Source organism: Protopterus annectens, chromosome 8.part0 (genome assembly GCF_019279795.1).
Source record: "Protopterus annectens isolate FY-2018-M chromosome 8.part0, PAN1.0, whole genome shotgun sequence".
NCBI lineage: Eukaryota > Metazoa > Chordata > Ceratodontiformes > Protopteridae > Protopterus > Protopterus annectens.
The window spans coordinates 484,268,083-484,284,087 of record NC_056741.1 but is presented as its reverse complement, the minus strand read 5'-3'; positions in this window follow the sequence as shown (position 1 = coordinate 484,284,087).

Sequence of the window (16,005 nt, the reverse complement as noted above, 5' to 3'; positions counted from 1 at the left end):
TATCCAGGGTAATTCTGAAGATTCAAAAGGAATCCCAAAAATAACTATGGTGATTCCTCTTGGTTCTCCCTTCTTATGGGACTGGCCAAGGATAATTACCCCAAGCTTCCTCACAGACTAGATCTACTCACTCAAGACAAGAGGAGTTTGATACATGCCATTCTCAAATATTTTTAGCTGACAACCTGGATAATTCACTTCTAATTCCCTTTAGGCACCTATTTCCAGAGGATATACAGCAGGTAAAAAGAAGGCAAGAAATCCGGCTTCTTGGAAATCTTACATGGGAAAGTGGAAAATATTTTCAAGTAGGTGCCCAGCCAATAACCAGGGCCCTATCAGAGATTATGTACCCCTGCTGCTCAAATATTTGTGAGATACTATCCTCTGGACTCCCTTACAACTCTTTCAGGGAGCATCTTGTGTCCATTTCAGCATGACTGTCCATGGCTCTTCCTCTTTCTTTTGTGTTTGAGTAAAACAGTTTCTGAAGGGAGTTTTATACCTGAGACCAGTTGCTCCTTCCTGAGATTGGAAAAATTAACCATGTCTCCACTTGAACCTGCTCATCAAGCAGACTTGTGGGTCATTACATGGAAAACATTTATTTTCACTGCTCTTAACATCTGCAAGAAGAGTATCTGAGTCACAAGCTCTCATGGTGGGTGAACCCTCTCTGGTCTTCCATACAGATAAGGTTTCATTAACAGCAAATCCCTAATTTATGCTCAATGTTGTTTCAGAGGTGGTGCTGCGGTAGCGTTGTCGCCTCACATCAAGACGTTGTCCCGTTCGATTATCAGTTAGAGCGTCTTCTGTGTGGAGGCATACATGAATGGGGCGTGCCTTCGTTGAAGGTTGTGCATCAGGGCTGGTAACCCAGTACATAAAAATCCACTACTAATCATTAGCGGACCAGAGTTCCGCTATGGCGACCCCTAACCAGGAAAAGCCGAAAGACACAACAAGTTGTTTCAGAGTTTGCTTTGAATCAAGCTATGAAGCTCCCAGTGTTCTATCCAGATCCACAGAACCAGGGAGAAGAGTCTAAACACTCTTGATGAGCATAGGATGCTCAGGTGCTATCTTGACAGAACTAAGTCCTTTAGAAAAGCATATCAGCTATTTATTGCATATGTTGGGACAATGAAAGGACACCGCTTGTCAAAACAGACCATTCCCAAATAGTTGTTCTCAGCTATTGCCTTTTTTTATGCCCACAGTGGAAACCAGTCCCATGTAATATAAAAGCTCATTCTGATAGGGTCCTATCTTCTTCAATGACATATTAGAAAGGGGAGGACTCTACCAAGGCACTGCAAACTCAATTATTTGTCTAGATGCAGGATAAGATTTGCTATGACCATTATACAGGGGCTCATGGATTCATATTTGTCTATCTCTCCAGATGTATATGCTTTGCTATTTAACCCATATAGCTTAAGGGCTACTGCAGTAATGAAAATGATTAACATAATACAGTTGTGTAAGTTGTACTTACCCGTAACAGTAGATATTTGAATTCCTCACTGCTGCAGTAGTCACACCTACCCTCCATCCCCGTATTTTGGCATATAGTTACTTGTTAGGATATTAATTTGTTTTTACTAGTTAAGAATGAGTATGTACCATGTTAACTTCTGGAAAAGAAAGTTCTGATAATTCCTCACTCTGACTGCTGAATTTCCCACCCCACTGTTCCCCAATTAGCAGTCACAGTGAAAGGGAGGTTGGGAGCCAGGGCTTTTGGAAGTAAGCCAGTTCTTGTGTCCTGGGCAGGACACAGCCCAGTCTAAAGGTGACTGCAGCTCTGAGGAATTTGAACATCTGTTGTTATGGCTAAGTACAACTTAAATAGTTGTCCTTTCCAAACTGATGGAAACAGAGGCTCTGCCACTACTGTGCTATTATGTAACAAAGCCTGTTTGTTCCATACTGATGGCAACTGAGGCTCTGACATTACTACACTCTGATTAAGCAAAGCCAGTCATATTATATCCTGATGATATCAGAGGGTTTGGCAGTACTGTCTTATGATGCCACAAAGCTAGTGGGTTCCACACTGATGGAAAATGAGGCTCTGACACTACTGTGTCATCATGTGATGGTAAATGAGGCTCTGATACTACTGCATTATGATGTAAAAGTCCCTGTGTGCCCCATGTTGAGGATAACTGAAGCTATGAACTACTACTTCATGAAGTAAAAAGGCATGTGAGTTCCAAGCTGATGTTAACTGTGTCTCTCACACTAATGAGTTATAATGTTACAAAGCCTGTTCATTCTATAATGATAGTAAATGAGGCATTGATGCTACTGTATGAGAATGTAACAAAATATGTGTTTTCCACACTTATCATAATGGTGAAACTGACACTACTGTATTATGATGTGAGAAGGCCTGTGCGTTCCAGTCTGGTTATAACTGAAGCACTCACAGACGTGTGTTATGATGTAACAAAGCCTATGTGTTCCAACATGATTGCAACTTTATAATGATGTAAGAAAGCTTGTATCTTTCTATGTTGGTACCTAATGAGACTCAAGTTCTACTGCATTATGATGTAACAAAGCCTCTGTATACTAGCTGATGAAAAGTGAGGTCTTGGTATTACTGTTTTATGATGTAGAAAGTCTGTGTGTTTCATACTGATAGCAACTGAGGCTCTGATAGTGCTGTGTTATAATGTAACAAAGCCTATGTCTTTCATGCTGATGGTAACTGGAGCTCTGAAAGTACTGTATGATGTAGCAAAGCCTGACACTAATATATTATGATGTAACAAAGTCGGTTATATTCCAGCATGATTATAATAGAGGCTCTAATACCATGGTATTCTGATGTAGCAAATCCTGTGTATTCCATGCTGATAGCAGCTGAGACTCTGACACGATTACATTATTATTTAAGAAAGCCCGTATATCCCACACTAATGGAAACTGATGTTCTGCACTAATGTATTATGATATAACAAACTTTGTGTTGGTTATTGTACCTGAGGCCCCGGCAGTACTTATTGTATGATGATGTTCCAGTCAGATGTAATTGAGGCTTTGCCAGTACTGTTTTATGATGTAACAAAGCCTGTAATGTTCCAGTCAGATGTAATTGAGGCTCTGACAGTACTGTATTATGATGTAACAAAGCCTGTAATGTTGCAGTCAGATGTAATTGTAGTTCTGACAGTCCTATATTATGATGTAACAAAGCCTGTAATGTTCAATCAGATGTAACTGAGGCTGTGATAGTACTGTATTATGATGTAACAAAGCCTGTGTGCTCCATGCTAATGGTAACTGATGCTCTGACACTACGGTATTATGATGTAACCAAATGTTGCATGTTGTTGGTCACTGAGGTTCTGACACTGCTTTATGATATAATAAAACCTGTGTTTTCCATGCTGATAGTAACTGAGGCAATTGCACTACTCCGTCATGATGTAATAAAGCCTATTATGCTCCAGGATGATGATGTAATGTTCTAGTCAGATGGTAAGTTAGGCTCTGACAATGTTGTATTACGATGTATCGATGTCTGTGTGCTCCATGATGATGGAAACAGAGGATCTGATACTAGCGTTTTATGACATAACAAAGCCTGTAGTTTTCCATGCAAAGCCAGTCATATTCTATCCTGATATCAGTGGGTTTGGCAGTACTGTCTTATGATGCAACAAAGTTAATGGGTTCCACACTGATGGAAAATGAGGCTCTATCATGTGATGGTAAAATGAGGCTGTGATACTACTGCTACTACTATTGGTAACTTAGGCTCAGACACGACAAAGCCTGACATGACAAAGCCTGAGTATTCCACAATGCCTTTTGGCTGAGGCTCTGACACTACTATATTGTGATATAACAAAGCCTGTGTATTCCATGATGATGGTAATTGAGGGTATCACACTAATGTATTATGATTTAACAAAGCCTGTTGTATTCCAGCATGATTGTAACTAGTGTTTTGACACTACTGCTTTTATGATGTAACAAAGTCTATGTATTCCACACCGATGGTAACTGAGGCTCAGACGCTACTGCATTATGATGAAGCAAAGTGTGAGTGTTCCATGCTGATGCTCAGAGAAGGCCTGACACTACTGTATTATGCTATAATATAGCACGTATGTGTTCCATGCTGATAGATACCGAGGCTGTGACACTACTGTTGTATTGAAATAACAAAATTTGTAGTATTCCATGTTGATGGTAACTGAGGCCCTGACATTCCTGCATTGTGATATAACAAAGCATGTGTGCTCCATGCTGTTTAACCTCTTTGCAATGTAGCAAATCATGTAAATAGTGTGGGAAGAAATAGCTAGGGAATTGTTATGGCTAGGCTTGTATAAGCCCTAGGGCCGATAGCCTAGTACCAACCTATGAACCTATGAACCTGTGTGAGTTCTAAGCTGATGTTAACTGAGCCTGCTTTTTCCAGAATGATGGTACCAGAGGCTCTGACGCCACTGGATTATGATGTAAACAAGCCTGTGTGTTTCATGCTGATAGTAACTGAGGTTCTAATGCTAATGCATTGTGGTCAAAAAAGACTGTGTTTCCCAGGCTGATGATAACTGAAGCTCTTTCATGACTGTATTATGATGTAATGTAGCCTGTTATGTTCAAAGCTGATGTTAAGTTAGGCTCTGACATCACTGCACTATGATGTATCAAATCCTCAGTGCTCCATGTGGTTGGATACTGACTTTCTGACAATAATTATTATGACATAAGAAAACCCGTATTGTTCCATGCTGATTATAACCGAGGTTCTAACAGTACTATATTATGAAGTAACAAAGCATGTGAGTTCCATGCTGATGTTAACTCAAGCTCTGGCACTAGTTAGAGAGCACTTCTTCCTCTTTCGGCTTTTAGGGGTTGCCATGCATATAAATTACTGAACACGTGCGAGATGAGTGCCATTTTGTATAGTCATTCAGTGTGACTGCAAGCTAGAATGGAGATGCATATGTGAGTGCGTTAGAAGTAATGAGTCAGTCAGTAAACATACGAAGTTTGATGGATATGTTTCAGTTACAGCTTCTGATGTGTTTATGTACAATAAATGACTTGAACCCATCTTACGCCTCAGTATCTCATTTGACTACACAAGACATGCAACATGGCGTCAGAATGGGATCCAAGGCTGATGCAGCTCACAAACCACGAAGCACACAGTTAGACATGGAGTAATATACAGGACCAAACTCGCAAACAGGTCTGTGGTTATTCAAATGTACTTAAACTCATTTAAATTATTTTTCAGTCACCAAACATGTGGCATAGCATTCAAAGTGTTCAACAATAATTTCTAAGATGTTCAAAAGGTCCAAAATAGTGACATAATGATTAAAGTATTTGCAATAATCTCTGAAGTGTTTAAAATGCTCAGAAAGACTAAAATATCTGAATTTTTTCACAATGTACAAATTTTTTGGGGTCTATATTAGATAATCGAAATTTTAAAAGTTCAAACATCATATGCTAGACACCATATGATCGAACTTTTAAAAGTTTGAAAATCTAATAAAAAAAAATAAACCACAGAAAAAACTTACCTGCACATTTTAAGCAGGGGTCAAGGCCCCTGCACTCCCCACTTGGGGGACTGCACCCCCCCACACCTCCCACTCTTTAAATATACTAACTCCGAGATCGCACTACAGTGCAGAAAGGAGAAAGCTTCCCATTCCGCACTCTACAGAGATCTCTGTTGAAACGTTTGAACTTTTAAAAGTTCGATCTTATGGTGTCGACCACATGACGTTCGGACTTTTAAAAGTTTGATCACTTAATATAGACCCCTTTTTTGCAGTAACTAAGATTTTTCAAAGTATCTGAAGTGTCCGGAGTGCTCGAGGTATTTGCAGTGTTAAAATAAAGCATTTTTGGGGAGATTGTTGTGCATTTGAGCATCATTATAAATACCAAGTCTACACTTATGTTTAATAGAAATTTTTTGTTACGGCAAAGAGATTTCACAGACCTGAACCAATAGTGTTTGATGATAATATTGCAGAAAATTGGCAAGAATTTTTAGAAGAATATGATATTTTCATACAGGTTGCATTTTCCTGATAAAGACGCATGTACAGAAACAGTTATACTTCTTAATGTAGCATGTTCAGAAGCCATTGAGTGAGAATGTTCATTTGTGTATGCACCTGCTGTGCATGCAGGGCAGGGGGGAAAACTGCCATATTGTGATACAGGCTGAAATGTGGGAAGACCATGAGCGCTTAAAATGTAAATTTAGAGAAATGTGTAACCCTCAAATGGCTGTTACAATGGAAAGGCATAAATTTTACATAAGAAATCAAAAGCCTGGTAAAACTGTTGCAGCATATATTACCGACTTAAGAAATAAAGCAAAACTATGCAGATTTGGTGATCAAGAGATGAGTTGATAAAAGACCGTCTTGTATGTGGTGTTAATGATAATGAGAAAGATTTTGCTTCAAGATAGTGAATTGAAATTGACCAGAGCCATAGAGATATGTCAAATGTACGAGATGACAGAAAAGCATACAAATATCCTCATGAATGAAAAAAGCAGGTTAGCAGTATCTATTGCACGCTGTCAGCAACAGAAAGTTAAGATAAAAAGAAATATAAACAGAAGGGCAGTGCCACACCCAGCCTCATTGTTAACTGTCACAACTGTGGAGGCAGTCATGAACCTAAACAGGAAAAGTGTTTAGCTTTTGGTCAGCAATGTCACAAATGTAAAAAGTGGAATAATTTCAAAAGACTTTGCAAGTCTAAAGTGTTGCAGACTTATATTAAAAGAGGGTATCCAATGAAGTAAGTAGAGAGACTGTAGGAAACTCCAAGAGCTGTGAGCAAACTTTCTATGTTGACAGATGCTCCAGAGACCTCAATGTCATTACCACAATCAATAGAATATACTGTAGGGACAGGTTCATAACCCAGAGATTGCCCATGCTATGGAATAGACTTCCCATACATGTCTAGCAGAGCACCTTGCTGATCCTCTTTAAGAGAAATCTTGATGAGTGGATGGGAAATAGAAAATTCACCCTGGGGATAACTCCAGTGGCTCTACTTGACAGAGGCACTGAGAACTAAGGTTGGGTGGCACGATGCCAGGGTAATCCTATGGCCAGGCATGTAAAGACCCCAGGGCCATTAGCCTAGTGCACACCTATGAACCTATGAACCTATGGTGTCGCTGTGATCGATGAAACAGTTACTGTAGTAGACTATCAGTTGTCAGCAAAGAGTGAAATATTTTGTACTGTACAAATTAATGGGAAAACCATAGAGCTTAAAGTAGATACTAGATCTAAGTGCAATGTTATATCAGCACAAATGTTTGTTAAAGTAAAAGCTAGTGAGAAAATTGATTAAGCAAAGTGTGCAAAACTTGTTGCTGATGGTGGTGAAGAGATTCAGACTGATGGTGCAGAAGTTATTTCATGCCATTCTGCTGGAAACAGCCATGACTTGCAGTTTCACATAATCAAAAGACATGTGCAGTCACTGTTAGGTCTCAAAGACAGACTGAGAATGGGACTGATTTCATTATTAAATGCATTTTAGTGACTATGCTGATATTTTCAAAGACAAACATAGTAAACTTCCAGTCACATAGTCCATGAAGTTAAGCCATGGAGTAAGTCCAGCTCTCAGACCAGCATGGAAGATTCCAGTAGCAATACAGAGTAAAGTAAAAGCAGAACTTGACAAAATGGTGCATTTAGGTGTCCTTACTCCAGTAGCAGAACTGACTGGATGGGTATCCTTCATGTTCAGAACTCATACGAAAAGCTCAGATGATATTTGAATATGTATTGATCCAAGAGATTTAAACAAAACACTTGTGTCTTCATCAGCCGATGTGCACAGTACAAGATGTAGCCGCTCTCATGACAAATTCCACTGTTTTCTCAGTCTTAGATACAAAAAGGTTTTTTTTGGCAAATTGCACTGGATCACAAATCTTCATTGTTAACTACATGCAGTACACCATTTGGTAGGTACAGATTTTTGAGAATGCCATTTGTAATCAGTTCTGCCAGTGAAGTCTTTCAACATGCCAAGAAACAATTTTTTTCTGGTTATCCATGTGCTATTGTAGTAGACGACATTATTGTTGGAGGCAACGGTGAAGATGAACATGATAGAAATCTCAGGAAAGTTCTAGACCATGCATGTGCAGTAAATCTTAAACTGAATCCTCAGAAATGTAAAGTCAAACTAAAAGAAGTTACTTATGTGGGTCATTTTGTACTAGTTCTGGCTTACAACCAGATCCGTCTAAGTAAGCAGGAATTCTTGAAATGCCAGTTCCAGAGAATTTCACATCTTTACGTTTTCTAGGTATGGACAACTATTTAAGAAAGCTCATCCCAGACTTGAGTGAGCTTTCTGCCCTGCTACGTGAGTTGACATGGAAAAATGTAAACTGGTCCTGGTTGGAACAACACCAAAGAGCATTTGATATTCTGAAGCAGAAAATTTCCAGTCCACTCACATTGAGATATTATGATGTTCACAAATCTGCAACAGTTTTTTGTGATGCTTCAAAGTACAGCCTTGATGCAGCATGTCTTCATGAAGGCATATCAGTAGCCTATGCATCAAGAACTTTAACTCAAACAGAGATGTATTAGGCACAAATAGAGAAAGAACTTTTGGCAGTAGTGTTCGCATGTTCAAAGATCAATGATTATATTTATGGCAGACCTATCCAAATAGGGACTCGTTTTGAAAAAGCCAATACATACAGCCCCAGCATGATTGCAATGCATGATGTTCAAATTGCAAAAGTACAATTTCAATATTGTTTACAAAAAGGGCAAACACATGTAGCTTGCTGATGCTTTGTCACATGCACCCAGACAAACGACAGAACAGCATGAAAATGTAATGGCATCCTTTGAAGTCATGGAAGTTAGAAATGTTTCATCATCACATCTTCTTGAGGAAATAAAAAATCACACAGCTTCAGGCCCAATTCTTCAGGAGCTGCAAAACATTATCAGGCAAGGACAGCCAGCATGACAAAGTAGTTTACTGCTTGACATTCAGCAGTATTTTCCCTACCAATATGAGTTCATGATGGAAGATGGAATCATCATGAAAGGTCCAAAAGTGGTCATTCCTAAAACATTACAACAGGAATATATCAAAATTTTGCATCATGGTCACTCAGGTACTGATTCATCCAAAAGAAGGGCAAGAGGCATTGTATTTTGGCCTTCTATGTCCAGAGATATAAAGAAGGAAACTACCAGGTTAAATTCTCAATAGCAGCAAAACGCATCAACAAAAAGAACCACTTCAGCTGCACCAGATTCCTGAATTACCATGTTCGACAGCTGCTACTGATATTTTTGAATGGAATGGCCAACACTACCTAGTGTTAGTAGACTCTTATTCAAAATGGTTTGAAATTTACCTACTTCCCAACCTGACGTCCAGCACTGTCATTACAAAATTGAAGAGACATTTTTCCATCTGTGGTAGTCCACACAAAGTCATGTCTGACAATGGTGCACAGTTTATAAGTCAGCAGTTTAAGAAATTTGCTGTGTCTTGGGACTTTGTTCATATTACTAGTAGTCCTGAGTATTCACAGTCCAATGGGTTAGTTGAATGTACAGTTCAGAGAGCTTAACATTTGTTAGAGTAATCCAAGAGAGCTGTTACTCATGTTTTCGTTAATTTACTCAGTCTCAGAATCATAACTCAAGACAACTTGCTTGGTTCACCTGCTCAGAAATTAATGTCCAGACAGACTAGAACAACTTTACCAAACAGTAATCAATTGTTATTACCAAACAGGGATGCCAGATTTCTTATCCGGCAGGTAGGAACCAAAAAAAAAAAAGGCCTTCACGTGCTAAGTAAAGAAAAAAAAACCTTTAGTTCAAACACAAGTAGCTCCATGTTTGGCGAGTTTTGATTGGCCTGTATGCCGGTATATGAGCCAACTAAAAAAAATTGCAAAACGGAGCTAATGTGGAACATCAGGCAGTTCAGTATTCAATAGAAGTAGCTCCGTTTTGCGATTTTTTTGATTGGCTCGTATACCGGCATAGAAGCCAATCAAAAAAAGAAAACTGGAGGCTGTTTCACTGGGATTTTATCCAGCAGAGCAGGACTCTGTATCGGGCTGCAGATCCCAGGACAATCCCACTCAAATAGGGGTGTCTGGCAACCCTGGTACCAAATGTAAAGAACAATAGAGTGGTCAAGGCTCAACTTTCAAGAAAATGTTAGTCACAAAAGTTGTACTACAATAAGACCAGTAAACCCCTGAGACCATTACTACAAAGAGAAGTTGTGAGAATGCAGACATCTAAAGGATATGACTGAGTGGGAATCATGAAGAATATTTGTGAAGAGCAGAGATGTTACATCATACAATCTGAAGGAATGGATTTCAGAAGGAAATGAAGACATGCGTTACCTGTCTCCGAACTAGTGACACAGCAGATTGCCTGTGCCAACGACTCTAACACGCAGAGTTGCTTTACACCTGTACAAATTCAAAAGGACAGTGTGCTTTCTTCAAATAATTTTGATGTAATCCCTGATGTTGCCTGATGTTCCAGTTGTGAGAAAATTATCAGATACTGTCCCTGTTCCTAACCCAGCCAGAATTTTTATATTACCAGATCAGGTAGAATTTCCATACTGAATCCTAAATACACAGCGACTTGGACATGAGCTCAGTTTTGTTTATTAATATGTTGATATATTGTCTAGCTGTCAAAATACCTTTGTTCTCCTATTTGCATGTCAAATAAAATTAAAGAGGGAGGATGTAGATCAGTGTGTATATTGTACCTAGTCAGCCACTGTAGTCAGAGAGCACATGCATATAAGTTACTGAGCAGGTGCAAGATCAGTGCCATTATGTATAGTCATTCAGAGTGAGTCCAAGCTTGAATGTAGATGCACATATGAGTTTGTTAGAAGTAATGAGTGAGTCAGTAAACATATGAAGTTCAAAGTAAATGTCCCAGTTACAGCTCCTGATGTATTTATGTACAATAAATGACTTGAACCTATATCGTGCCTCAGTGTCTCATTTGAATACAGGAGCTGTGCGACAATATTCATACCCCAACATATCCCTCACCTCTGGAACAACCTTCCACAGCATATAAAGAACAGCAGCACCCTTGCCAGCTTCAAGGTAAACCTAGACAATTTGATGGACAGCTACAAATTATCTGCCAGTCTGTCTTGTCTTGCCCTCCTTGAGGCTAGAAGGAAATTTTGAATATTTTTTTTTTGACTAGGCTTGAAATGGTCTGCAGACTGATTGCCTGGTCCTTACCTATGAACCTATGATATTATCAAGCCTGTGTGTACCATGCTGATGAAAACTGAGGCTCTGACAATACGATGTTATGATATACCAAAGCCTATAGTGTTCTACCATGATGGCAACTGAGGTTCTGATGCAAATGTTTTATGATGTAACAAAGAATTCTGTTCCAGGCTGAAGATATCTGAGGTTCTGACACTACATTGTTATATTACAAAGCTGGAGTGTCCATGCTGATGGTAATTGCATGTCTGATACTACTGCCCTATAATGTATCAATGCCAATATAATTCTTTCCTAATGGTACCTTATGCTCTGACACTTCTGTACTATGATATAACAAAGACTGTTGATCGGAACTGAGGTACTGACACTACTGTATTATGAAATAGCAAAGTCTGTTATGTTCCATGTGTGTGATAAATGAGGCTCTAAAACTAGCTTATCATGATGTAACAATGCATATTTCCTGTCAGATTATAACTGAGAGCCTGACACGTCTGTATTATTATGAAACAAGTATGTGTTTTACATGCTGATGGCAAATATGTTTGTGACACAACTGCAGTATCATGTAACAAAAGTCTACCCTCGGAGTCAGTAAACTCAGTGTAGGCTTCACGGAAAACTGAGTTTACGTGTGTGCACAGTGATGTGTGGTGAGCAGCAGTGCTAATTACCTAGTCATGCTGTGCACCAAATTTAAAAGTAAACAAGCATGGTTTCATGGCTGGCAACAGTGTTGCCAGCCAAGAAACCATGTAAAGCAGCACAGAGACCAAACCTGGTTACCTCAGAGCACAGTAGGTTAGCGGGATTGCGCGGAATGCCACAATGATTGCCAGGGCTTAACATATTGTTATGTTTATGTTCCAAACACAATACAGGATAGTGTATACCAGTGCAGAATATTGTGAATCCCATTCAAGGCATTCTGTACAGAAAGTGATTAAAAGATCTGTAAGGATACATGTACTGCCATGTAAAATAAACATTCAGGGGAAGTGTGTGTATTAAATAGGGACACACAGATGAATTGTAGGAGCACAGGGAAAGAGGACAGGTGAAAATACCTACTGTACAGCTGATGAGGGCATATCAATAGAAGACAGTTGTAGCAGCACACCAATCACATATCAAGATGGTACAGTATAGACTGCACAGTGAAAATGTGTATTATGTGACTGTCACAATAGATGACATAACAATGGGGAAGATGTCTTTGTGAACAATCCAGAGGACATCTTTCAAGGATGTAGTATACAACTGGGGTAGGGTGCATATTCTGAAGCTGTGAAAACTGATTTGTCTGCATATGAGTGTAACCCCAGCAGAGGTCTTTAACAAGTGGGACAGAAGTAAAGGCTCATGGACAACAGTAAAAGAAGCATGCACAATCATGGACAATATCAAAATAATACCAACAGTAATCCCATGTCTCTGACATAACATATGTGATTCTGAGTGATCAGAAATGGTTCTGCACCAATACATTTGTACAACTATTATGACATATCAGCAATCTATGAGGGTAATCACGAACATCGTCCTGACACTGTAACATCTGCTGGAGGTGTTAGGAGGGACACCACTATACCTGTATGTGACATTATGATCAATACAAGCTAGTTGACTGGTGTGAATAGCATATATATGGCACAATTCACTCTATTACAAATGTTACCCATAACATCAACATTGTCAAACACCTATGTCTGTACTGTGTGCATCACTGGGACAGGTATCACACATGCATCTGGTGTAACAACTTAATGGGGGTTCTGCACCATCAGACAGTAATGTTTATGCAATCAAAATAATACGTAGATATGGCCAATAAGATGTGTGGCAGCTCACTGTGGCAAAGGTGGTACACTTCAGTTACACATCACTAGATGATGTGTAGGGAGGTGCATGAAGAAGGGTGCATTGTACTCAGTTATTGGTGTGATGAAAGCTGTGAACTGCAGAGGTATTATGGCCTGTGATGTGGATGTCCTTCATATAGGTAGCAGTTGTGTTACATACAAGGGAGTAGTCAGCATTGTGGCCACATGCTGGTGGATGTTCCACATACCATCTTCCCCAGGACACAGGTCACATAGTCATTGGTCTGCTTATAGAGTGTGATGTCTACATTATCCTTGGGTTGTGCATTTGTTTTCATGATGTAACAAATCCCCCCATGTTTTTGTTTCATTGCAGGTGTTGTCTCAACTGTGGCAGCAATATCTGGAGTGTTTTGATACTGTCTGTATTATACTAATATCACAGTTGGAGTCAATCATTATCCACAATCTGTAGTCCTTCAGACAGCTGTGTTGACACAGGATGTGTATGTCATTCACAATGTCTGTGACTTAAATAATGGACAGAAAAGGGCCTAGCAGACAGCCCTGATGCATGGACCTGATCCCTGGACCTGAGATATAGGTCACCTCACACATAGCAACATATTTAGATGCCATGTATTTGATCCACTGGTTTATGCACTTGATGATATAAGTGTTAATGGCCACATCTGAAAGTGGTGAGTGAATACTGCAGTGCTGATTTCTGTCAAATGCCTTGGTCTTGTCAAAATCTAAAGGATGATGGTGTTGTCATCATGCATGACCTCAATAACCTCTCTGAGGACACCTAATAGATATAACAGACATAATATAGCATTAACAGCTCACACAGGTCTTTTGCGCACAGCTGGGATATTACTAGTGTCCATTTAGAAAAGGTCCATGATGACATGTTGGTCTACCTCACAGATGAGGAGAGTCAGTCTGTGTCTATACATGAATGCATCAGGTGCTGCCCCTCCAAACTCAGATGGATGCATATTGATGTACACTCTTCTACAAGAACATAGTCTGTGTGTAGGATGTGTTGCGTGTAGTCAATCATGTCAGGAAGGTGTAAGTGCTGAAACAAATTATAGGTGATCTGTGATGTTGTTACAACCCATTGATTCTGTGTGATAGGCCTGGATGAAGGTAAGGCAGTGTATATTGCCTATTCTGATCTGGCCTATGGTGTGGACAGAAACTCCCATGCAGGTATCATTGAGAAGCTCTCCCAGCTGGGGATTAACCCTTACATCACTAGATAGGTAACCTATTGGCTCATTGACAGAACACATACTGTGAAAGTTGGTGAATCAACCTGCAGCAGTACAGCTGTCACCAATGGCATACCCCAGGGATATGTGCTTGACCTATTGCTGTTTGGAATCTATTTCTTGACAGTTCAGGCTAAAGGTTATGGCATTTGGCTTACCATGGTTGCTGATTCATGCATATTGAGTGCAACCATTGAGTCCACCAAAGATGATAACATATTACAGGATGGGCTAAAACAGACAAATGATTAGCAACAAAGCCACAAGGTCTACAATTAAATTCAAAAATGTGTCTTTATTTTGTCCTTCTACAAAGTAGAATTCCCTGCTAATAACATCATTCACAACACTCCCACTATGCTGAAACCCAAGTGAAGTAAAGCCTGAGAACACATGTATATAGCCATCTGAACTTCAACCACCAAGTGTCTACCATGGTATGGAAAGGCTGTGTAGTGCACATCATAAGTCACACCATCACATTCAGATCTGAGGATTAATAACAGTACTGCATTAAAATCTCATCAGAACACTAACAGAGTATAATGCTCCTGTTTGCATGAACTTCATCAGATACATGCAGTAGCTGGAGAGTCCACAGGAGTTTCTCAACAAGAAAACACAAGGCCTACAAACCATGCCATGCTATATGCGGATAGGATAAAAACCATGTCACTGTAATGTGTAATGTATTGGATGAGGTGACTTCTGCCTGTCAGTCTCTGACCCTGCCCTGGTTGGAATAGTGCACATCCACAAATCAGATATACAGTAGGTGATAATATCAGCAGTGTCTAGTGAGGAGAATATGGTAATAGCAGTGTCCCACATACTGGCATAAAAGGATCTCTCTAATGTCAAGCAAGTGCACAAACACACAAACACACACACACACACACACACACACACACACACACACACACACACACACACACACACCTCAGCTACCTGCTGTGAGAACAGAACCCCTACATATCTAAGCACACAGGCTACAGAACTTTGTATTTAAGGCAAGGGCCACAGCTCAAGTTTGACTTGGAGTGTCTCAGACAGCACTTTCTAGGTGATGACACCAGCAGTGTCTGCTGAGGAAATATAGTAATAGCAGTTTCTCACATGATGGTGTAAAAGGATCTCTTTAACATCAAGCAAGTGCACACACACACACACACACACACACACACACACACACACACACACACACACACACACACACACACACACACACACACACAAACACACACACACACACACACACACACACCAGGTATATGCAGTGAGAACAGAACCCCCTACCTATCTAAGTATACAGACTACAGAACTCAGTACTTTATGCAAGCGCCATGGCATAAGTCTGACTTTTACAAGGCAGCAGAACAACTTATAGTGGATGACATCAGCACTAGATGTTGGAGAGAAGATGTTAGGAGGCCTGCATAGGTCATAGCTTCATAGGAGGTTACTAGACAAATGGCCCTAGGGTCTTTCCAAGCCTTACCATGTAAAAACCCGAGTACCCTTATTGACCATAGTTACATGGTCATTGCTAGCAGAGCAATTTTGTGATCAGCACTGACTG